Source organism: Tympanuchus pallidicinctus, unplaced genomic scaffold (genome assembly GCF_026119805.1).
Source record: "Tympanuchus pallidicinctus isolate F22 unplaced genomic scaffold, pur_lepc_1.0 scaffold13, whole genome shotgun sequence".
NCBI classification, from domain to species: Eukaryota; Metazoa; Chordata; class Aves; order Galliformes; family Phasianidae; genus Tympanuchus; species Tympanuchus pallidicinctus.
In genome coordinates this window covers 18,261,384-18,285,475 of record NW_026294648.1, presented here as the reverse complement: position 1 = coordinate 18,285,475, position 24,092 = coordinate 18,261,384, and the positions used below count along the sequence as shown (strand labels likewise).

Genomic DNA, 24,092 nt, shown 5'->3' with positions numbered 1-24,092 from the left:
TCGTTTGTCACCTGGGAGCGGTGACAGCGCAGCATGAGCTGGGGCGCACGGCGAGGCCACTAGGCTGCATTCTTGGAGCGTTGCTGAGAAAGTCTGTGGCTTCTTCAGGGAGGCTGCAAAGAACGGAGATAGTCTAACAGAGCCAAGCTCTAGTACGGCCAAAGAGACCACAAACAGATGGTCTGTGTGGATCTGTGGTGGGATGAAGGGGAGGAATTGTGCATCTCCAGGGAAGGTAATGACCTGGTCGGGGCACCTGGGTGGAGCTGCACAGAGCAGCGCTAATGGGAGCGGGTCACTTCTCAGCTGCTGCTGGAGGGAGGCAGCAGCATGTCGCTGGAAGTATCTGAGCACAGCCTTGGCCAAGGCCGTAGGAGAGACTGTCCAGACCCCTAATCCAGCACCAGAAGAGCATGAGCTAAATACCACTTGGAGAAATAATGCTTTCAGGAACGCACCTGGCACAGGTAATTAGTGAGGACAGCCCTGCCTGGCTGTACCTCAGCCTGCTCCAGGAGCCCCTGTGCTTGCAGGCTGTAGCAGCCACCGTGCAGCAGGCCCAGCACTGCAGCTCCATGGCCAGGAATTGTTTCCCACGGTGTGTACAGGCACCCACGGGTGGAAGTTGCCTGCCCCCAGCACTGCCCTCGTCCATCCGCAATGCACACACAACCACAGAATGCAGACAGGCCCCTTTTTCCATCTTAAACTCCTCAGTGCATGCGTTCCTCTGGAGCTGCTGTTTTGTTCATCACTCCTCTTCCAGCATGTTCCCAGAGTGTGCTCAGCCCTTACTAATTAAAGCAAAGGCAAGGAGAGGCAACGATCTGTGCGTGGAGCAGACATGCAGAAGCATGGATGCTGTGAGTCAGGGAACACTCCTTGCCAATTCTTCACATATGCTTTTGTACTCACTCATTGTTTGGCTTCTTTATATTTTTCCCAAAGAGTTCAGCAGATGGATGGGAGCGCTCCCTGCGCATACCCATGATTGTGCTGAGCTGTAGGAAACCTGCTCTGGGCATCGCCGTGGGGCTGGGCAGAGTGTGCAGAGAGGCCGGCACCGGGGTCCTGCTTTGCTCGCAGCACATGTGGGCAGGGCAATGGCAGCAGAAGAGCAGCTGGCTGGGAGAGTGGTGGTCCATGTGAGATGCAAGCCACAGAGGCCAGGGAAACCAAAGCTATGTCATGGCTGGAATGGATCCTGCTGCTTGTGGTGAGAAGCTGTGCAGCTGTGTCCTGTGACGGAGTGCAGGCTGCAGAAGGGCTTTGCCCCAAGGAGTCCTTTGTGCCTCCAGGTAGCGTTATCAGTGCAGCAGAGAAGGGTCCTCAGCACCCTGCAGAGCATCATCACAGCCTCACACACTTTTCACAGTGCCTCCTCCTTCAAAAGCAGCTTTGGGTACCCTCACCTCATCCAGCGCCGCTCTCCACCTCAGCGGCAGTGTTGGCTGGGACCTCATCCTCTGTGAAATGAGGGAGCAGAGACGCACAGCATCCTTGGAGCCCAGAACAATATCACTCGTAGCTCTTGGTTGGCGACCTTGTCTGCAAAAGGCACTGCAGTCTAATATATGGCCCCGACCAGCCAGCTCTGCTCAGGCTGAAACTGCACACACAGGTGGGAGCATGCAGGGAGATGCAGGAGGATGACAGAGAGAAATAAAGACTGAGACCTGCTGTAGCAGAAGAGACACCTCCAATTGGATCAACGTCAGCTCTAATATGGAATCTTCCGCTCACACACATCTGTCTCATGGCTCTGGGTGGGCACCAGGCTCTGACAGCAGTTTTGTTCAGCAAGGTTCGTGTAAAGCAGCTGGAAACAGGCACTGCTCCTGCCCTGTGATTGTGCAGAGCTCTGCAAAATGCTGTAACTGTCCAGAACAAAAAGCCAAATTTTCCTCAAAATGAGGGACACATGATGATACCAACACTCCCTCACCACCATTGTCTCTGCAGAAACACGTGCACCTCATCAGCTGCAGATTGCCGACGAGAGAACAAACCATCTTCCCACACTTCGTTCCAGAGAAAGGCTGCCAGCATTACCTACACGTGCACTGAACAGGTGGAGGGAGATGGCAGCGCTCAGATAGGGCACCGTGCTCAGCCTGAGGGAGAAGGGAGCTGTGTTTGGCTGCATGTGGGTGTGTGAACACTCAGCCATCGCCTCAATAATATTCCACTGTCACTGGGACTCTGCCCAGCCTGGTTCTGGTTTCTCTCGGTCACCATGGGAAAAAGCTCCAGGCCACCCAGCATGAAAATGCAGCACAGAAGGGCAGCGAGAGGGATCACCTCCCAGCTGGAGGGTTTTCTGAAGATAGACACGAACCAAGCTTCTGTATTTTCAAAACTGCTTGCAAAAAATCATGCTTTGGCCCAGGACTGCACTCTGCATCTCACATCAAACCTCAGCTGATACCATCCGAAATGTTCGGTTTGCTCTCCTTTAGAAAAGCACATCCATGGCTCCTCTCCTGCCTTGGCTCTGTATCCATCTCCAACAGCAAGGTGTGATGAGAAAACCCTTCACTCTGGCACTGCGGGTGCGGCTCAGGCAGAGCCGGGAAGCATACAGAGTCCCAGGGGAGCTGAGGTCTCTTAATGTTTTCCAGCACAACCCTCGTAGCAAAGACCTTTGCAGCCCTCCGGGCTCCAACCTGCCAACCCCTGGGACTCAGCACAGGAACCCCAGCTGGCACCTGTGAGCAGCAGCACCAGGGCAGCTCCTGCTGAGGAACACAGCCCAGCTCCATGGGCTCCTTACAGCCACGCCAGGCTGCTCTTTGGAGCCATTAAGACTTTCTAAATACCACAGAAATGCCAGAACATGCATCCGACGGCCACAAATTAATCAGTGCCGGCCAAGGCCAGCACAGCCTGTCGTGCACCACTCTGCTCACTGGGAGCTCCCAGCACTGCACTTCCGAGGGCCGGCTGTGGGCACAGGGCTGCTGCCCACTGCTCCCAGAGCACTGCCAGGGACCCTTGCCGCAACCCAACCGATAGATTAGGTTCAAAAAGAACAGCCAGCCACCGAGTTTGCCACAGAGCACATGTGGTATTTATCCGTGGGGTGGAACACATTGACACAGCGGGGGGACGAGACCAAAATTCCCCAAGAATAATTTAGAAGAGCCACACACAGAGCCGGCCACCTCCTCCCCAAGCAGCCCAGTGGTGGCATGTGGCTCTGACAAAGCTAGTGGGGCTCTGCGAGAAGCAGCTCTGTGCAAAACTGCGTGGCACAGAAGAGCCGTGGCTGGGGCTGATCCCTAACAGCCACAGCATCCCTGCTCCACCCTGCACATCGCACCATGAGCAGTTCCTGCACCCTGCCCTTGCACCCCTAGGTGTAATGAGGTCCCCAGGGCAAGGCATGAGCTATCTGAAACCAAATGAAAAGGCAAGGAAATGCCTGGGGAAGGCCTGTGTGGGACACAGCCCCGCAAGGACACATGAGCCGGGACCTGGTGAGCCTGTTCCATCTGCAGCTCCTCCATATGAGTGAAAAAACAGGGGAAAGAAAATTACAAAGAATGCGGGACACAGAAACAGAGCTGTTTCTAAACAGGATGCTTTTAAAGCCTTCCAGGAGGCATGTGCTGGTTCTTTAATCCCCATCAGTTCATTTATACCTAGTAACTTTTTACTGCTACCCTATTACATCAGGCCCTATAGGGACAGAAGATGGTGGTGGGAGAAACTCAGGAAGTTGGGAATTTGAGGGAGACAGAGCGGATGAGTTATGGAGGCCCCTCCTGTCACCAGCTCTGCTAGAGTTCAGCTGTGGGTAAAGCACTCAGAGGTCTGAATACTTCTCCAAACTTGCCCAGTGCCCCAAGCCAACACTGCTGGCTGAAAACCTGGCTGAGAAGTGCGTGCGACTCCTGCTTGCAGCTGGCCAGAAGCACCAAGGGACGAGCCAGCCTAGCCAGAGGTGAGAAGAGGGCAAAAAGGGGAGAAAGAGCCTTCCCAGTCGCCCTGAAGCCCATTCTTGCAGAGCTTTAGAGAGAAGAACCCAGGGCTCACAGAGGGTTCATTTATTTGCTACCTCGCTAAGTCCAGCAGTTCCCTGGGTCCAAGATCTCCGGTTTACAACCTCTGCTCTTCTGCTCCAGGAATTCTGCACAATAACAGAGCCAGGTTTGTGCTCAGCCAAAGCTCTGGCACATTTGAAGAGCAAGGAGGGTTGCAAATGTTATTAATGCTGCGCACACTGGGCTTAGGAACAAATTCCTCTGCAGAGTGCATCCAGGGCTGACTGGCTGGAGTTCTGCTCCCAGCTTGGGGACCTCGGTGGGGCGATGAAGCCTCACCTTGGACAGAACGCTCCAGGAAGAGGGGAAGGAACAAAAGTCTCTCGTGAAAAGCAGTAATCGTTGTTTTTTGTTTGGGTAATTGCTGTGCTCAGGCCTTGTAGGCCAGTAGTAATCGCTTCCTTAACCAAAGACCTCTGGGAAGCAAAGCAAAACCTACAGGGGATGAAAGCTCTCTTCCCTCCCCTCTTTCCTCCCCCCCCCCAGAACAACGCACAAAGTATCCCTTTTAAAAACGGGTCATTGAAAACAGCGGCAGTTTCTGGAATACCTGTTAATTTACTCAAACATAACAATAGTCAGACTCTGCTCCTCGTTTCTGCGGCTGGAGGAGGGCTGTGGGTGAGGGTTGGCACCCAGACTCCATCGCAGGCAACCCCAGGCTGGGAGGAGGGGACGGTCACTGTGCACCAGGAGGAACGCTGCCTGTCCACTGTCTGCAATGGCACAGAGCAAAGGGGATACATGAGAGGCCTGCATACAAAAAGAAGGGACTGGAGAAGGAAAGAGGGATGGGAGAAAGCTGGAAAGAGAGGGAAAGGCAAAGAGGAGGAAAAAGTCAGAGGCAGAAGTGAACGGAAAACGTGAAAGAGGCTGAGCCCCTCGCAGGGAGCAGCCTTGCCCCTACAGCCCTGCCGTGCTGCTCAGACCTCCCCTTCCCCCTTGCAGAGCAGCAGGAATGCCTTTTCCCACTAGCACCATTTTGTTCTTGCTCTGGTTTTTCCTCGCCTGCTTTGTTCTTTCTCCTTACAAGCCATGGCTGAGGGTAAGCGCTAATTCCTTCCAGGTGCTGCGTCCTGACATCCTGCCGCTCCCTGCACCTCCTGCAGCTCCCAGCCCTGCCCCGGGGGGGCTCAGCCCTGCTCCTCCAGTCCAGGCAGCACCCGGAGCCTGGCAGTGGCCTTCTGGCCTTCTGCACAAGTTTGGGGGCAGTGGGAACACTTGTCCCACCCACAGCCGCAGGACACTGGGCTCAGGGAGATGAGCAGAAGCCACAGTGGCGTTGTGAGGGACGCATCCAGCACCTAACATGCTGCATCAGTGCAGGCTGACCCCAGGAGCTCAGTATCAGCTCCCTGCTCTGAGAGAACACGTTCTCATGGGGGCCCTTCAGGGTCTGGACAAAGCTCGGAAGAAGCAAAGAATCAACATCAGACCAGGAAATAACATCCAGCTCAGTGAAACGCTTTGGCATCTCAGTGAAAGTTTTAGAGGGGGAAGAACAGTTATGGGCAGCAGTTCAGGATACTCACAAATGAGTTCACATGACTCTAACAAAAACAAACCCAGGTCAGATCACAATAGGTGGTCCACATTATGAAACCCATGGACCCCGCAAGATGAGTCCATAGGTGGGTGACACGCAGACCCTGTTCCATCAGCCCAAAAGGGCTCAGGAACACCCCTTGGTGTGAAGGATGCTGCTGGGGAAGGTTGCCTGGAGCTCAGCAGAGCCTCCTACCATCAGCATGTCTGAGCAGTTGGAAAGGAAGCACAATAAAAAGACCACTTAAACAACTCATCAGCTAAACAGCTGAGAAAGCCAGGCAAGAGGTCTGCCAGCAAGTTGGGGTCCTAATGTGTTTGCAATTCATCAGCCTCCTGCTCAGCTCCTAGCAAGCCGGCAAGGCTGGGATTCAAAGGTGAAATACCTGCATCTGCTCCCATCGTGTCTGCTGCTTAGTGCAAACATTTATGTTTCTCGGCATATAAAATAAACAGGCCCGTGTTCCAGGGAAGCCTGTCAGTGCAACAGCAGATACAATTTATGGTGTGTGAGCATGACTCCCAGTGCACAGGTCCAGGAATGGGGGAAAGGGAGCAGAGTCTCCTTACAAAGCAGACAACTCTGGCTCCTGCTTCGTTCTCCACCTGCAGAGAGACGCGGGGCAAAGGAGAGGACAGACATCTCTGTCCTGGGCTGCTGGAAGGCACATTTCTGAGGAGTGGTTCTGGCACAGCAGATGCACTTGGCTGCCTAGACATGGGGTGGCACCTCCCAGCCCTCCAAAATACACAGGCACCTTGGGGCTGTGTCTTGCCTTAAGAGTACATCTCAATAGACACATGGGCAGAAGCAGCCAAAGGCTCCAGCACAGCAGCTGCAGCCACTGCTGGGTGTGGGATGCAGAAAAGAATATGGGAACAGGGGGCGTAGAGGCTGCACAACCCCAACACAGCCCCAAAACACCCTCAGCATCCCTACCCACCCCTGGCTGAGCGGAGGAAGCAGGCCAGAGCCATTTATTGATTGCTATTACATCAGCAATGGCAGCATTTTGTGCAATAGTGTTGCATCTTACCTACTAATACTGGTGATGCTGGTGCAGCCTCGTGCCTGGGAACAATGGCAGCAATTAAATGTCATCCCCTCACCAAGGACAATGTGAGAGAAGTGTTCCTGTCCAGCTCCTCTGCTCAGGGCCACACCTCTGTGTTCCCAGGGCTTCAAAAGGAGAGCTGGAGATAAGAGACGAGAAAAAGAAACACACAGGACAAACGCGAGGAAATAAGGTTACTGGGACCAGCAAGAGAGACTTCCTCTATAAGTCTGTTTCCCATTTCCTCTCCCTCCTCTGAAATTATCTCTGAGCTCTTTTTCCCCTCTTCACTGCCCAATATTTAATTGAAAACGCAGGTCTGTGGTGCAGAGAGGTGTTATTTTCGGCACAAGAATTGAGATATCTCCTAGCAGCTGTCAATCCCCGCGACCTCAGCTTCTGTACAGACTTCACGGGCCATTTTTCCCCTCCTTTTTCTTCCCTTCTTTCCCCCCACCTCCCTTTCTTTCCTGCAGCCGAGTTACTGTTCCATTGCTCTCCGTTGGGACTCCGACAGGAGCTGAGCTCCTCGTGGATGACACAGAATAATTGAGCCGTCCTTCTGCTGCCCTTCAGTCCCTGCCAGCGCTGCCTCCTGCAAGCGGCAGCTGAGCAGCACCCGCACGGCACCGAGCCGACATCCACAGATCCACACAGAGCTCACAGAGCATCGCTTCTGTGCGCCGAGGAGGTGGCAGAAGCGCTGGCCCGCATGATGACAACATTTGAACGAGGCGGTGATCTGAGCAAAGAGGCTCTTATCGCTCCCGGCGGCTGTTATTGCCGCCCCTGGAGATACAACCACCAGTGGGGGTGGCACTTCTAAACAAGTGCAGGGAGAGAGGGGCGCTCGGTGAGGAGGATGGCAGTGCAGATGAGCACGGGGCAGGGCTGCAGGCTGTGCCGTGGGGCAGGAAGCGCTCAGCCCGCAGCCCCCGCTGCAGATTCTTGTGTCCGCTCGCAATACAAACAAACTCGTTTCAGCAAACGCTATGACGAAAGGTTTTGACTTTTCTCGTGGTTTTTGTTTTCCGTTCTTCTTTTTTTTTTTTTTTTCCTCCCCCCTCTATTCATCCTTTTTGGCATTAGTTCATCAGTGGATTTGATTGTCCCCAAAGTGGTGTTTCTGGTAAATAAACCATTGTCCACCTCTCTCTCCCCAGCATTAGCCATGCCAACTTCCATTGTGCTGACAATTGATTCCAGGTGCTTTCAGCCTCTCTTTCCCAACGCAAAATGCCTACACAACATCAATCTCAGCGGTTGGGGCGAGCAAAGCACCGCTCAGAAGAGCCCACACAGCCCCAGCCAAGCTCAAAGCACACACTGCAGCACATCAGAGAGCAGGGCAGAGAGGTGAGCACCTTCCTGCACAGATCAGCTCCAAAACAACCCACAAGAGATTGGCGAAGACTGCTTGTAACCAGTGAAACCATTCACTATGCGTGAGATCCTGGAACACAATGGACAGAAATACCCAAAACAAAAACATGCTTGATCCCATGGCTGGGGAGAGGGTCAGAACCACACAGCAGCACTTTCGGGAGCGCTGAGCAGTCACCATCAATTTTAAAAGCAGTATCACTTAATTACTTCCTAATTGTAAATGCAGGTGCTGTACCTGTGCTGAGCTGGGAAACCTGAGGCAGGAGAAACGCTTTGGCCACTCGACTTCATGACTCAGGCTCTAAACCAGGAACGCTTAATTCCATTTGTGCACTCGATTGGTCCTGAGATATTTCAAAGACTATCTGTGGCGCTTTAGAAGCATTACAAGGTGTTGTAAGTTACAACGGGAAATGTCTTTAATTTTGGTTAGGGACCTTAAAAACACAAGGAAAAGCTTAGGTGAGACTTGTGTGCAGAGTGGGAAACATGCTGCCTATAAAAAAAAAATGTAAAAACGGAATCAATAGAGGTTAGATGTAATGGTAATATCTGTGCAAAGATGGCTTAATTGTCAGTTCAGAGGGAAATGTCAACTCGGCAATGGAAATATTTACAGGAATTTATAGCAAGGAACTATTTGGCTCAATCTATGGTCAATGATTGAGATAATTGCTGCAAAATGAGATTGTCTGGCATTGAAAAAAAGGGTCATAAGAGACAGCTGAGCTGCTAGAAATGCTGCTCTCCAGCCTGCGCTCGTTAACTAACAGGGAGAGGAACGGCTGGAGCTGGTGCAGGATCACCTTGTCCACTTTAGGGAGATATTATCCAGGCAAGCAGCTTCTCCAAAAGAGGAAAAATTATTCCTGCATCGTTAGAGTGGGGGATTTTATAGGGATAAAATAAAAAAGGGGGTGGGATTGGCTCTGCCCCTTCCTGAAGGAGGCTCCCGGGGGGCACCGCAATGCCCAAAGCTCCTGCCCACCGCTCTGTGCTGCTGCAGGGAAGCTGCCTTCAGTTCTCACCAGACAGGGTTGGCACTGCTCCATGAGAAGGAAACAAACTGTCCCACACCCCTCTGCCACTGCTGCCCTGCAGAGACCTTTCTTCTGCCCTGTCGATGTGAGCACACTGGGCTGCTAACATCGCTCCAAATCCATCGGGACCTCAGGCACGTTCCTTATGTTCCACACTCTGTATTCCCAGCTCCCCATGCCTTGCTTGCCTCTGTTCTGCACAGCTTTCCTCCTCCAGCCCATGCAACTGCATTCGCACAGAGATGCTCCTAGGGAGAAGCAGAACAACACTCATAGAGCCCAACCCACCCTGACGTTCCCTGCAGCAGAAGGTGGTCATTACTCTGAGATGAGCCTGAATTACAGTACCTCACATCAGAAGATGGGCAGCACCATGCTTGGGGGCAGTGACAGGGGGCCTCTCCAGGCTGGCGAGGAGCACAGGCTAGAAAATGGCTGTATTTCATCCTTTCTTCAAAGGAAAGTGGCTGCACACCTGCATAGGTGTTCCCACCAATCCAGGCTTCCTTTCCCCCAGCACAAAACACCAGTGAGACCCCCAGTAACCCAGTGATGTGCTAACAAGAAGCCCCACACCACAGGTTGCCTGGCTGGGGGAGGTCAGGACCACCTCACCTGTGGTGAGCTTTTATCAGCACTTAATTAAAACTTGACAAGAAGATTAACACACAGAGAGTAGTTTTAATTAACTTAAAATCGTATTCAATTTTCCAGCTCATCCCAGCATGCCGGGCACCTGCAGATCCCAGTGCAAACCTGGGTGGGGTGGTTCTGGCCCACACCTGGTTTTAGGATGTTAATAACCACTCTGCTCCCCCCCCTGGGTCCATTCAAGCCTAACTGTACATGGAAAGAACCTCTGCCCTGTAGGGAACTGCCAGCAGTGTTCACCAGATCCTGCTATTTCATCATGGAGGTGCTCTACAAGACCTGAGAGCTTTCCCTGCAACCCTGTGCTGCTCTGAGTGTTTCCCCAATGCTCCACCACCCACTGCAGCAGCACACAGGGCTGGGGGTACCTGGCTGCACCCCCGGGGCCCGGCTGTGTTCCTGCATCAGGGAGCACACTGAACCTTCCACCAATTCTGTCAGAAATAGCCTGCTGTTCAAAAAAAACCCCATGTTATTGTTAACTTTCTCCTTCCATTGTTTTTTCTATGTCACCTCGTGCCTCTCCCCTGCTGATTTCCTGACAACCTTGGGCCAAACAATGCACTGACAGAGTATTTTTTCCCTCCAGAGATTTACAGCCCGGGGGGGGGGGGGTGCTCTCTTTCAGCCCCAGGTCTCAGCACTGCTCTGGACACTGCTCTGAACCCTGCAGGGCAACTGCAAGGATTGACACTTTTGCTTTCATTGCTTCAGAGCAGTATTAGAATGGGGCAAGGTACCTTGGATCCAAGGGGAATAACCTCCCAGCCATGCTGTAAGGTCATGCAGCTGACAAAGGGGCATATCCAGCTCTCCAAAGGCTGGTGTCAGCTGAGTGTTTTCTTCTGCAGTTTGTGTGACTTTATTTTTTGGCTGCTGCTGTCTTTCTTGATGCTCTGAGTTCAGTCAGTTGTGATTTAATAAACTGTCGTGTTCTAATTTCCCATGGAGAGTTTCATTCAGGTTTGATTTGGGAAGGAAGAGCGAATGTCCTCCTAGCACCTTCCTAAAGTAGGATTTCCCTGTCCTTCTTTTGGATGAATTCCATCTAAGGCCTGATGGGTGCTGTGAGACACACAGGAAACACAGTGTCCAATGTCATCAGATGTCCATGTGAGCCCCGTGCTGCTGGAAGAAGAAAAGGAGTGGTGGTGATGAGCCCATGAGGGCTGGGAGCAAGGCACAGTCTGAAATAGCAACCATAGGGTCTGCAGTACAAACCCAGATCGATCACGAACTCAAGTGAGATGCTCGTGGCCTGACCGCTGTGTACACTCCCTGCATGAGGTGACTGCAATCATGTCCAAATTATCCAGCAAACACTTCAGGATGACAAATTCTTGGGCAGAAATCAGCCAAGGGCATGTGAGTGCTTTGCAAACAAGAGCTATGCTGTCGGATTGAAGCAGGCAGTGTTCAGCTGGGTCTGACCCCAGCATCACACCCGTGGCCGTGGCAAAGGTGGGCAGCTTTCTCCTCGAGCATTCCCTCCAGAGCAGAACCAAAGTGGCTCTGCAGGGAGAGCTGCTGTGCACACCATGCTGCTTGTAGGACCTGCCTGCCCCACTAGAGCTCTTGGCTCGGGAACTTCTCACTATCTTCTCAGCAAAGCCTTGAGGCCCTTAATGCCACTGTGTTTGCTGACATCTGGGCAATGAGAAAGTGGGAATGAATTTCTAACAAGCCCTTCAGTCCTTGTAGGAACATACTTGCAGTTGCTGAAGATACTGAGCAGTCCTCTCCAGTTCACCCGATCATCAGCCACACTGGAGTGTGCCCTTTCACCAGTACTGCCTTTACAAGGATGGAACTGTTTCTGTGCTGCCACTGAGTCCTCCAGCCCAGCCCTCATGAGCTAACTCTCATTTCAGGTCATTTCCCAGCAGAGCATCTCTGGGGACCATCCTCACCAGCGCATTCCCACAAGGAACACCAGGACTGGCAATGCCAGGGGACCGGGAGGCCGTGGGAGATGGGACAAGCATTTTACAATGATGAATGGACAGAAGCAGCCCATCCTACATGGGGGGCACGACCCCCTGCAATATCTCAGAGGGCAATAGAGGCAGGCCCTCCTCCCCCACCTTGTACCAATATGGTGTAGGGTTTAAAGGAGGCTCCCCATAGCGAGGAGCTTCAAAGCCTCGCCAGCCCCTCCCACCGAGTGTCCTCCTGCTTTGGTTCCACCCTCCACATTTCAGTGCCTTTCATCCTTCCTCTTCTTCGTCTTCATCATTATTAGGTTCCCTTCCCCCGCTCCCGCCCACTCCCACCCGTTCTGGAGCCTGCCTTTGGTCAGGAGCCCAATGGGAACCAGCTGTCAGGCGGAGCTGGGATATCCTGGGGAAAACAGCTTGAAAATGCCTCCCTCATGGCAAAGGAAAAAAATCCTGCTGCAAAATGGCCCCGCAGATGGAAAAGGCATCCTGCGGCCCCATCCCCTGACCTGCGTGGGTCTGCTCACTGGCGCAGTACCAGGAGGTCCCGGCTCCTGTTGGGTCCGTGAACCCATCCTGTTTGTGCTCCTCCTGCCAGCGGGACCCTGCCGACCCACGCACAAGGACCCAGGGCCCTGGGCTGGAGCGTTTTGCATCCATCCTCCTTGTGACTCCTCCAGCACCTCGCTCCAGCATTGTTCTTCTGAGATGCTCCTGCCCTCCCCGGCCCGGGGGTTGTTGTTGTTTAAACAGCAGCAGCAGCCACACAAGCTGCGAGCTGTCCTGCCTATACAGGGTGGTCTGTAATTGCTTCCTGTCCTCTCCAGCAACTGCCTTCATTTGTTTGAATTTCTGCCTAATCTCTGAACTGGGGGAGTTTGGAATGAGAGATGCTTGCTGCAGGCTCCTGGGTGTTTCCCTGCACTGAGCCACAAAGCCAGCTAGGACATCCAGCCTGGTACAGCCACAGTCCCTCCACAAGGAGGAAAACCTCAGCTCAGAATAACCCAGCTTTAGCTGGAGTCCCAGCTTTAGCAGTGCTGCGAGAGCAAGACTCAATGTGGTCCTTGGATGCAGCAACTGGAGCCCAGGTGTGAGCGGCAGGAGTGGGAAAAGCAATGGGGGGATGGGGAGAGGCGAAGAGCTATTTCTCAGGCTTCATAGCCTCACTGTTCTTGGTGATGTTATGGTACAGGCTGTGCCTGGGGTGATTTTATCCAAGCCGGTTTGCACACATCCTGCTGATCTCCCAGCGTGCTGACTTTGTGTCTCTGCGTCGGCCTCTGAGCTCCCATTACGTTGGAGCAGGAAAAGGGGATGCTGGGGGTCGGCCATGAGCAGGGCTGAGAGCTCAGATGGCTGCAGGCAGAACTCTAGAACTTTCTTTTTTCCAAAAGAAGGAGCTTTGTCTCTCTTTTGAAACAAAAAGGGCTGCGGGTAATGACCACATCTAACAGTGTTTTCCACATTGATGTACTAAAACCTTTAAATAAAAATTCCCCAGATGTTGCCAGAGATATGAAGCATCTTCCAGCACCAGCCTTGTGGTCTCTCTGGAGCAGGACCTGGGCTTTCTTCTTGGGTCTGGAGGGTGACCGAGAGGGGAGGAAAAAGACCAGGGCTGATAAGACCAGGGTTTGAGCTGCAAATCCAGCATCTGTCTCCTAACCAAACAACTTCCCCATCTGCTCCACCTCTGCCTCTGCTATGGCTTTCTAGCTTACATCCATCCTGCATGGCAGAAGTATGGGAGAAGTATCCTCCTGTGCAGTTCCCGTGGCTAACAGGAGATTTTTCCCTTTGCAGAGTTTAGGAGGAAAGAAGTACAGGAATGTGTGTGTGACAGATCTGGGGTGCTCAGAGCCAGGGCCTCAGGCACAGCCAGTCTGTAGGCATTACAAAGCCAGAGAGATAATGCAACAGGTACTGCATGTATTGCAGGGGTGGGCATCACCTTGGGTGCGCAGCACAGGACTAAGCCAGTGCTGTCCCTTCCCACCCTGCATGCACTCACACAGTGCACTGGAGCTCCTGCAGGATGGCCTGGAGACTTTCCCCAACCCTGTCTGTGCAGAAGGATCACCAGCAAGCCCTGCACTGGCAGGAGTGAATGGAAATGTCAGTTCCTTTACTGCTCCTTTGTACTGCACGGCCATTGTGGCAGTGAGGTGATGGGCTGCAGGCAGCAGGGCAGTCTGGCTCCTTTTTGGCCACATGTTTGGGGTCACCAACGCATGCTGGGGGACTCCCAGGACAGGAGATCTGGAGTTAGAGCAGCCACAAACCCAGAGACATCACCAGCCCATTCCCACCCCTCACCCCTCGCACCATTTTCCTGAATGGCTTTGCAAGCTGTTCCCGGTCCAGATGCATCTCACACACACATTTCACATCTATCTGACATGCTCAGAGCACACATTGGGTTGCGTGGTGCATATTGAAAATATATTGGCCTACTGTCTAATTTAAACTGCATGAATATTACGTGTTAGGTAGTATTTTATATGTGGCTGCGTATATTTTAAATTAATGGATGGACAATACAATGCGTGATGGCTTTTTAATGCCCCCTGTTGCACACAGGCCTTGTGGCAGCTGCAGTTCAAAATACCTGCAAAAAAGCACAGGCTGCCCTGTTGCAGCAAGAATGGCTGTTCTCATGCAGCAGTGAGAACAACCTGCACGACTGCCATCCCCACGGGGCAGGATGGGGCCATCAAGGCAGGATGATGAGCAGAGCTCTCCCTGTGCAGTCTCTCACACACCTTCAGCCTCTCTCTTTTGGCTCTGAGATGTGCCCTGCTAGCTCCAAGCCCTCCGAGTGCTTTTCCCAAAGCTGCCTTCTGTAAGCACCCCTCCAGAGCCACCCCATGAGACACACGCAGTGGCAAGCGTGACACAGGCTTCTGGAGGGTCATCCAAATCAGGCACATTTCGGAACACAGCAGGAGCATCTGCTGCAGTGTCCTTGCCATGAGAGCTTTGGTGTGGGCTGGTGGACTCAGCCCCAGCTCCCGCCTGCCGCCCTTTCTGCATTTGGCCTCCCGGTTTTGGCACCAGGTGTCACCCATATCCATCCCCCTCCTGATCTCCATTCCCTGTCTGCTTGTTTGATTAGATGCAATTCCTAATGAGGCTCTGCTCTTCTTCTGGCAGCCTCTTGCTTCCTGCGCAGCCTGGACAGTCAGAGCTGTTCCCGGAGGGAGGGATGCGGAAGTCGGGGAGGAACTGAGGTTGGAAGAGAGATCTCCAGTGGTGGAGTGCAGCTGGACTGCGGGAGACAACAGGAACTGGCCATGACAGCTACTGCTGTCCTCGCACTGCTAGCAGAGGTGTGGCCTTGGCGATAATATCTGTGAAAGCAGAGATCCAGGTGGAAGCCCAGAGACCATGCAAGTCCTGAACAGTGAGCCTCAGGGACAGGGAAGGGGAGGCTGCAGCTCAGGCTGCAGAGCAGGAAGCAGCGCTCCCAGCTTGCGGATGAGAGCCACGTTGCTTTTCCTTTAGACATGGCTGTTAGGCTGCCAGGAATGTAGCTGCTGGCTCACAGCGGGTTTTAAAGCATGATCCCAAAAGGCCACAGCCTTGCCAAGGCTCTGATGTTGGTGGTCAAGATGCTAAAGTGGACCTTCTGAACCAACAGAGAGACATGATCTGATTGGTACCAGAAAGTGATAGGGGAGACAAAAATACATTCATGGTTCTGATTACCTGGCTTCAAAACCATGCTAATAAACCCAAATTTGGGAAGCAATTAGAAAGGGAGAAGAGCAAGAAGAAAAAGGAGAATGAGAGAGTCGCCTGGAGGTCTCAAGGCAGCCTTTCAAGGATCAGCATTTGGAGAAAAGCCAACATATCAGCTCTAATCTTTGGCTTTTTGTTGGACTTAACAAGAACTTTAAAATGAATCCAGTCGCAACTGACGGGCCCCATATGGATCCCGGTTTGAAACCTCCTCCCCAGCACCAAATCAAATAGCCTGGAACTACAGAAAGCAAGGGAGAAGACTTTAAAAGGGAAAGACAAAGTCAGAAGTGCACTAGCCACTCACACAAGCCTGTCCGGGCGCACATCCGTCTGCTCAGGCTGTGCACGGAGCCATTAGGCTCTGTACCACTACAGTGACTGCAGACAAGTGGCTCTGTGGCTCCGCAGAGGGGCTGTCTGTGACCATGACAATACCACGATGATATTTCCCTTGATGCCACTCAACTGAGTCGTTTCCCAGACTCTCCGTGAGTTCAATCGCGTGTGCATCTGTAAATTGCCTTCATTTACTGCCTTTTATTTCAAACTTTGATATAAAGTATGGATATTTTCCTTCACGTTACCAATTTATTTTTTTTTTTAATTCTCCCCTCATCTTTCTCTGTAGCTGGTGCATCTCTCATCTCCCTAAGCTACACCACAATGCGAGAACAAAGGCATCTGACCTGTATCCATGGCAACCCTCAAATTCTACACCTTTGCCTTTTGTACAAAGTACCCCCTCCCCTCGTCTCTACACACACATGCATACACACACATTCGCCATGTCTCTGCCTACACGCACACATTTGTGTGTGTACATGAGTACATATTATAGATATGTAGATATTTAAAAGACAATTATTCCAAACTCTTACAACGGCTTCTGTATTTGCCTCATCTGCCAAGTGAACTCGTATTAATTCCAGGGTGGGTTTTGCCTTTCAGGTGATGGCAGGGTTAACTTAAAATCCACTGATGGCCACAAGGTAGCACTTGGTTCAAGGAAGAAAAGCAAGTGTTGAGAGTGAAGTGAAGCAGGGGTGTAATAATGCATTATTACTTGGCATGCCAGGGCTGGAACAGCCAGCCTCTGCCTTTTTGTGGTCACTGCTGGTGATTTGAAGGGGCATTCCCTTATTCAATTCATCGACCAACTCAAGGTGAAAGGCATCCCATTCCTGCAATGAAAGAAATAACAAACAAGCATGCAAAAAAAAATATCCATGTGGCAGTTCAAAAGGTGCCAATTGACCGTGAGCCGGGTCACGTTTTTAGCACCCTGCTCTCACAGACATCAGGCACAGACCAGCTCCTCCATTGCTCAGCCCTCAGCCAGCCTCAGGACCCCTCTCAGAAGCTTGGGCTTTGCCTCTTCTCTCTATTTCCTTTGGAGGGATTTCAGGGCTGCGCAGCAGAAGCCAGGCACCAGCAGGTGTAGAGGATGGCATGGAGGAGCAGAGCGGTGTGCAGGCAGCCTACAGCCATGGCATGAGATGGAAGGTCTCTGCAGAAGGTGGCAGTGCTCAGGGCTCACTGAGCGTCCAAACAGCAGGGTGCTGGAGCACAGCCACACACACGGTCCCACTTCACTGAACAGCTGATGGGCAGCATCTTGCCTCCTTCGAAGGCTGGTTCTCAAGAGCTTGTTAATTTGGAAAGGGCTGGCACCTCCTGATGCATCCTACCCAAAAGTCTGCCAATCCTCGAGCTCTTGGAAGATACAAAAAATTCTCACAATAAACTTCGAATCATTGGTTTTGTATCAACTCTCCAATCAGTTTTATTCTGAGAGAACATTCAGAGCTGCCACAACTGCGTCACAAAGCTCTCTCTGCTCCTAACCTTGCCTCCTTCCCCAAAGCTGAAAGCATCAGGTACCTGATCTGCTTCTCCCCGGACAGACCATCACCATGGAGTCCTGGGGGAACAGAGGATCTTCCAAGAAGGAGGAGCTCAGCACTGCTAGCGTCACAGCCAGACCTCCCATGACCATGTGGCATGGTGACAGCCATGTCCCTGGGCAGAGAGGGCATGGTCATCTCTTTATCCTCCTCTCTTTTAAGTGTTTCCAGTTGTTAGCTTTGCAATAAAAAAACAAAACAAAACAAAAAAAAAAAAAAAAACACAACCAGCTGAATTGTGGTTATAGACAATGAATGATGCAACAGAATACCTCATGCAGACATAGATTTGCTGCTCATTTCTCTTCAGCAGGAGGGCCGTATGCATGGGACCTGGTCCAAACTTATTGACGTCAACAGAAAGACTCCCATTGACTTCAATGAGCTTTCACTGGGACCATCGTTCCCTGTGAGAAGCACTTACTGGGAAACCAAGGGAGAATCTAAATCCAGGTGAACAAAGCATTGTGAAGCCATGGTCCCCATGGCCTGACCCATAGAGACTGCATTTCCCAGCATGCTATGTTCCATCTTTAGCCATTGACAAAGCAGTTTGCCGTGCTGAGGCTCATGCATGAAGAAAACTGATGTTGCTGCTGTTTCATCTAAGCAGAAGCAGAAATGTCTGAGCTACGTAGTGGCACAGACGAGTTTTGCTTCATTGCCAGGACAATTACTTATGAGGTTGACCAACCGGCTGTGGCAGAAGCACAGGTACACTGAAGATGAAAGTGACAAGTGAAGTCTTGGCTGTTTGGGTCCCTGGGACTACACTGCTGTTTGGCACAGTCCCCCTCACTCTCTGGAGCAGGGCAGACTTCAAGGACTCTGTCTCGTACTCCCATACCTCAGTCCATAGGCAGCTTCTCCCTCCCGGGCCAAACACACCCTAGAAACCACCAAAATCTGCATGAATTCAGACTGAAGGAGTGCTTGCCACCACTGAGCAAGAATCCTCATTCTCTACAACTCACTTATTTATCTAGAAATTGCTGCAGACTGCCTCGTGCCCCAGGCTCTCCTCTGGGTTACCAGCACCAGGGAGCTGGCTCTAGGCACCACTGAACTTCACTTCCAGACTGTATATCAAACGATGTTTGAGGTATTTAGGCCTGTAGTTCAAATTCCTTGGCCCCCTGAAACAAAGCCTACAAGCTGTTTGACACATGGGGATGAAAGGGGAAGCAGAGATGAGAACGCTAAATAAAAGGACCAGCACACGCCAGTTCCTCTCCTCAGCTGGGAAGATTTGGACACGCAAGCAGAAAAGAGAAGCCATCTCCTCTCTGCCCTCTGCTCTGTGACCCAGCCTCCCCCACCCCTCCATCCTCCTCCTCCGTGGGGAGGAGGTCCAGAGTGAGAAGCATTCCAAACACCCCGCTGGTACCATGTTTATACAGCGTGTCCTCCTCGCTGAGCTGCTCAGAAACAGCACTGGAACAAAAAAAAAGGAAAGGGGAAAACAGAGAGAGGGAAAAAAATGAACAGCTTGGGCTTTTTGGCCAGAAAACAACATTTTTTTGTTTGTTTTTCTAGCAAAAAGAAACCCTGCCAGAGATTCCCAAGTTTTCAGATTTGAAGGTGTATCTTGAGCTGGAGACAGGGAAATCAATGGATATTTGGTTTATTCCTTTTTCCTAAGTTAAATAAGAACCATCAAGGACTGATGTTTTTGGCGGCAATCACCCTTTCTTTATCACCCCTCTGGGTGAGGGAAGGACTCGGGTCCATACGCTTCAGTTTCAGTTCCAAAATCAAGGAGAAAACAATAGAGATGTTAATTTACAGACCCCGCAGTTATGGTGCAAGGACTGAGCTCTGGATCCCTTTGGCTTTTGTTTTCATTGGAAATCACAGTCCCCAGGGGATGCTGCAAGAAGCTGCTCCACGCTGAGGCAAAGGAATCTCTAAATGCAGCAATAGCCACAGCAAGGGCTGTCTCCACAGACACTTCAACAAGCTGGGATAGCACATGGTTTGCTGTAGTCCCATTTGGGTGTGAAATAGCCATGTCTTTCCAGGAAGCACAAGAAACAAACGCTATGCCAGCAAAACTGTAGACAACATCCACATCTCATGCAGTTAACAACTTTTAGGGACACAGAAGGACTCTTCTTTAATGAAAGTATCTTGGAACACCCTTAGTTCCTTTATCAGTCTCTTATGAGACCGTCTTTTTTAGGACCCACAAACACTCCAGACACAATAGATGTAGGTGCCACTTGTTGCTGTAGACAAGGGAGTCTAGAGCTTATGAGCAACTCTCTACGCCAAATTCCCACACCACGCTGCCAAAAATACTTTGTGTCTCACTGATGTGAAATGTTTCTTTATATTGTTTGCTCTTAACATCTCCATTTTTTGTTGCCAAACGCAGGAAAGAACAGTATAGGGACCCACATCTCCATCTACAAGGTTGGGAAAAGGCCACTCTCCGGGAAGCACTGCTGGGTTTTAACCACAAAACTGCATGAAGACAGCGAACACACTAAGAATGTACTCAAACACTCCTGGGATGAGTGTGAAACACCCATGTGTCAAGAAGGGATGTTGGCTCCCATAACCCTGACTTAGATGTAGGTGGTGCGGCACCAGAGAGCCCCACAGCTCAAAATGCAGCCCCATGTGTCCCTGTGTCCCTTCCTCCCTCGCCTTTCCCAGGCAGTAGACCATGGAGATGTTCCACTAATTTACCCTTGTATCTTCTGTTCACTGCTAGATTTATCTCTTGGTCCTCAGTCATGCACAAAAAGAGTTAATTAAGTGCATAGCATGGAATGACACTGAGGGAGTGCCATGTTCCAGTTCTACTTTGAGGTACAGAAATGGCTCACTCGCTGAACCACACTGGAAGTACAGGTCAGGGCTGTGCTTTCCCCTGTAGATACGTGGGTGTGAAGCTGAGTGCCAGTATGAATTATGTTGTTAAGCAAAGGGCTGATAGTGCCAGACAGAGACAGCCAGAGAGGGAAGATGTTAGGCGAGCTCCATCTGTCCCTAATAACGCCTGTGGTCCCAGGCCTCACCACACCTTCCCACGTCTCACCCTCAGCATCCACAGATTCCCACTCGCCTTTCCCTGGACCAGAACATCCTCTTTCCACTTTCAGTCTTGGCTTTGCTGTGTGGCTGCCATCCCTCAGCCCCTACCCTGTCTGCCCATGAGAGCAGTTCCATGGGGCTTTTAGCAGAGCAGCGCGAAATGCCTGCAGTGGGAGCAGCAGCACTCAGTCTTCGCTGCTTTCTGCTTTGCTGGTGTTTGAAGCACGGTGCCCCTATCTGTGCTTCCCACATTTCCACCCTGTTTCACACAGGATGTTCCCCACTGCCAGAGTGTTAAGAATTTCTCTTCCTCAGCAGAGAATTTCTGGGCTTGTTGGTGCCAGATCCAGGATATCTGGTGATGATGTGATGGACCTCTGTGTCTCTGGGCTCAGGATGGACCATTTTGACTTGCTTTGTCTTTGCGGACAAAGGACAGCCTCATCTGCCCTCTATTACCCACACAAAGCACATCTGCACAGTTTTTATGTGTTTTCTACAAGCAAAACAACTTGGAAAAAGACTGTGCTTGTCATTCATTTGCAATATTCCCCCTTGCATCCTCATCCATGGCGTTGCACAACACCAAGGCTTAATTTGCCTCAATTACCATTCTGATGGGCCTGAAACTCTCACCCAAAATGAACATCCTTGTTACTCAGCTGAATTCTGACTGACCAGTGCCTCATGGGATTCCCCTTTGATCTGGGGAATGGACTGACTGAAATTTTATTGCTACCGATTCCTCCCTCACGATCCTCTGCGAGGGAACCGCTTCCCTTTTTCAGCCTGCCAGTGTTCGAGACAGTAAATAAGCCTCACATTTATTATTAGCACAGTATACTGTTTTATAAGGGGAACACAGCTGTCTGAGAAAGATCAGAGCTCTCTCCCGCAGTGTCCTACCATCGCAGGCATTCCTCGGACCACGAAGGAGGCTGGAAGCAGCGATAGTGGTGGCAGCAGCCCTGGTGGGGTTCTCCACTCGTAAAGGAGCGCCTCCAAAAAAGTGCCCTTCGTCATGGGGCCACATACACAGACTGGCAATCTGTGATGCAGAAGCTTCTGTTTGGTCACACTGAGCAGCAGCCACCTCCCTACCCAGGTGTGTCTCTGGCATAGGATCTGGGGACGAGCTGAGGCTGGGCAGTGGCTCAGGCAGACTCATCAGGCTCAGCGGGGTCCCTGCATGGCCTGGGATGTGTGACCTTACTCACAGCCCTGCCCTCCTGCAGCAAGAAACAGCAGGTCAGGGGGAGGATGGAGGGTCACAAATAATCAGCTTTGGCAGCGAGATTTTGCAATCTGATACACTGTTTTGCTTGCTGGAGGAAGAAAAATAATAATAACGTGTTGGTTCTCCTTCCCTGCACAAGATTCTCAGGGAAAGCAGGAATGTCAGTGAAATCAGATGAGAAAAAAAAACAAAACTGCTAACAGTAAGATTTGCCGAGTGCATTCAGTGGCCTGGAAAACGAGCCGGCAAGTGATATAAGAGCTCCTTCCGAATTCTGCACACTCAAGGAAACATTCAATACATCTTGAAGTAAAAATATGCCTTGTCCCTTGCTGCTGGTGTAAATATTTGTGTTCACAAGTGTTGGCAAATATTTGAGACATCTATGTTGTTTAACCAAGAGCTTTGTCTCTCTGAGTCCATCTCCCTTTTTGGTCTCCCCTGTAATCACATTAGCCAGAGGAATCCTCTTGGTATTTATGGGGAAGATGGGATCAGAATCATTTCTATTCAGACCTTAGAATCAGGCACAAGCTTACAGAAGACAATCAACAAAGGGTAGCAGAAAAGCTGCCAAAGATCACATCCTCCATCCCTTTAATATTGGTACAGTCTCCTTTAGGAAATGGCTAATTTAGTGTGGATTTGCAGACGCAGGTAGTGCCATGCTGAAGGTCTGTCTTACCTCCACAGTAATTTCCAACACTTTATACACTATATTATACAGAAGAGAAGAGAGGAAAGACAGCTTTCTACCTGCCTTGCTTGTGGTAGTTGTTCACGTTAGATATGTTAAGACTTGAAGTCCCTCTGTGAACAACTCCTGTACAAAATGTTGATGCTTTGGCAGCTTCTGGTGAAAGGGAAGCAAAGTGCAGGGACAGCAAGAGTTCCATCACGTTCAGCCTGGAGATGGAGCAGCAGGGGTCTTCACCTGTGCAGCAGGACTGTGGTGCTTCTGCAGTCCGGGTGTGCAGTTTGCCGTGCCACTTGTTCATGGTTTGTCTGCCTTCAACAGCGTGTGATGCTATCTTCAAACTGCACGTGGATCAGACATCTGTATGGTCCAACTCACCAACCGCAGGACCTGCTCGCACACAGCACCCACCACGTCCCCCTGAGATGTTCCTACTGGTAGCACTGTGTCAGCTATCTACTCTGATAGAAGTTACCTACTCCAATTGCCGGCCCTTGGGGGAAACCCATAGGAATGGTAGCAACCCTGGTATCACTCAGTTAAGTCCACAGATCCCCACAAAGAGTGGTACAGACCTCGTGACTTTGCACCACAGCTGATGAAGAGCACTCACACAGACTATCATCCCAGCTCAGAGGGAAATGGAAACGCCTGACCTCACAGCAGTTGTTTCAATGGTGATTTTGCACCCAGGTGCTAAGATCTCTCCTCCTTTATCTCTGCTAGCAGTGGCAGACACTCTGCAAATTTGCCGTGCCAGAAAACAATTAGCAAACAATTCCTAACAATTGCTAGAGACAAGCTGTCATGTTTTTTGAAGAGGTCACTGGGTGCATTCAAAGTGTTCTAGATAAGTCTTGGACTTAGGACAGCCAAAACACTTTGTAAGTAGGTTTGTGCCCAGATAACATACTAAAGATGTTGAATTGGAAAAAGATATCAAATCAGATCCTGACAGAACTGAACAGAAATGGTCATTGCAGCCAACTGAGAGCCAGCAGGGAGGCCTGCAGATGAGTAAGTATGGAGCAAACAAACTGAAATCTTCAAATCTTCATTCACCCTTTGGCAAAGACCAAGGTGAAAAAAACTTGAAATGATGAGGATCACATCTGTATTTCAACATTCTGTCCAGAAGTGGGCCTACAAAAGTGCTCTTCCAACCTGTTTATTCAGTGGAAGATGTTCAAGCAATAGGAAAGAAGCACTGAGCTACACTTCTGGGTGCTAACCCGAACCACTGCTGTTTTGACAGGTTAGCCATCATGGACAGAGAAAGAGCTCCTGTTGTGCTCTGGCTGGCAGGTTCCTTACAGCTAATGCATTAACCTCTGAATAAACAAACGACTAAGAAAGGCCCTTTCCTAACCTAGCAAAGTACAAACACAGGCTACATTCTTCTGATTATAAAACCACAAATGCAGGACACACTCCTGGGAATGGGCTTGATACTTTTTCTCTTTGATTCCAACCTCTTGGGAAGATTAAATAGTGTCGCTGCCAGGTTAATACATAATGACCTCAATGTCTCGAAACATTATTGCATTGCAAATAAGACTGACATTTACATATTTCTCAGTTGCCCAAGGGTACAGAAGACATGTTTCAGGCGCCTGCACTGAAAGCATGCTGGAAGACAGCAGTGCAGCATGGTGCATGGAAAACGAAGGCACGTCATTAATGAGTCGAAGAAGGAGGATGGCTCCCTAATGAGCCAGCCCAAACCCTCTGGCCAGACCAGCGAGCTGTCAGTCAGCAGCATGCTAGAATCAATTCTTCTGAGCTGAGCTGCGTGCTCCCGTGCC

General features: G+C 50.9%; 1 protein-coding gene and 1 long non-coding RNA gene across 7 annotated transcripts in view; both read right to left on the bottom strand.

Annotated features, from left to right (window-relative positions):
- LOC128076087 (uncharacterized) overlaps window positions 1-24,092 on the bottom strand; it is a 122,254-nt gene that overhangs the window by 26,867 nt on the left and 71,295 nt on the right. The window lies entirely within an intron of this gene.
- Window positions 1-24,092, bottom strand: part of LOC128076084 (uncharacterized) — an 84,575-nt gene that overhangs the window by 5,596 nt on the left and 54,887 nt on the right. The window contains exons 1-4 of one of the 6 annotated variants that reach the window (XR_008204240.1): window positions 9,061-11,444; window positions 8,268-8,469; window positions 6,629-6,785; window positions 4,597-4,762 (exon numbers count right to left, since the gene is read on the bottom strand). The gene's annotated coding sequence lies outside the window, so the exon portion shown is untranslated. The other 5 variants (XR_008204239.1, XR_008204237.1, XR_008204236.1 and 2 more) reach the window with 5 other exon arrangements.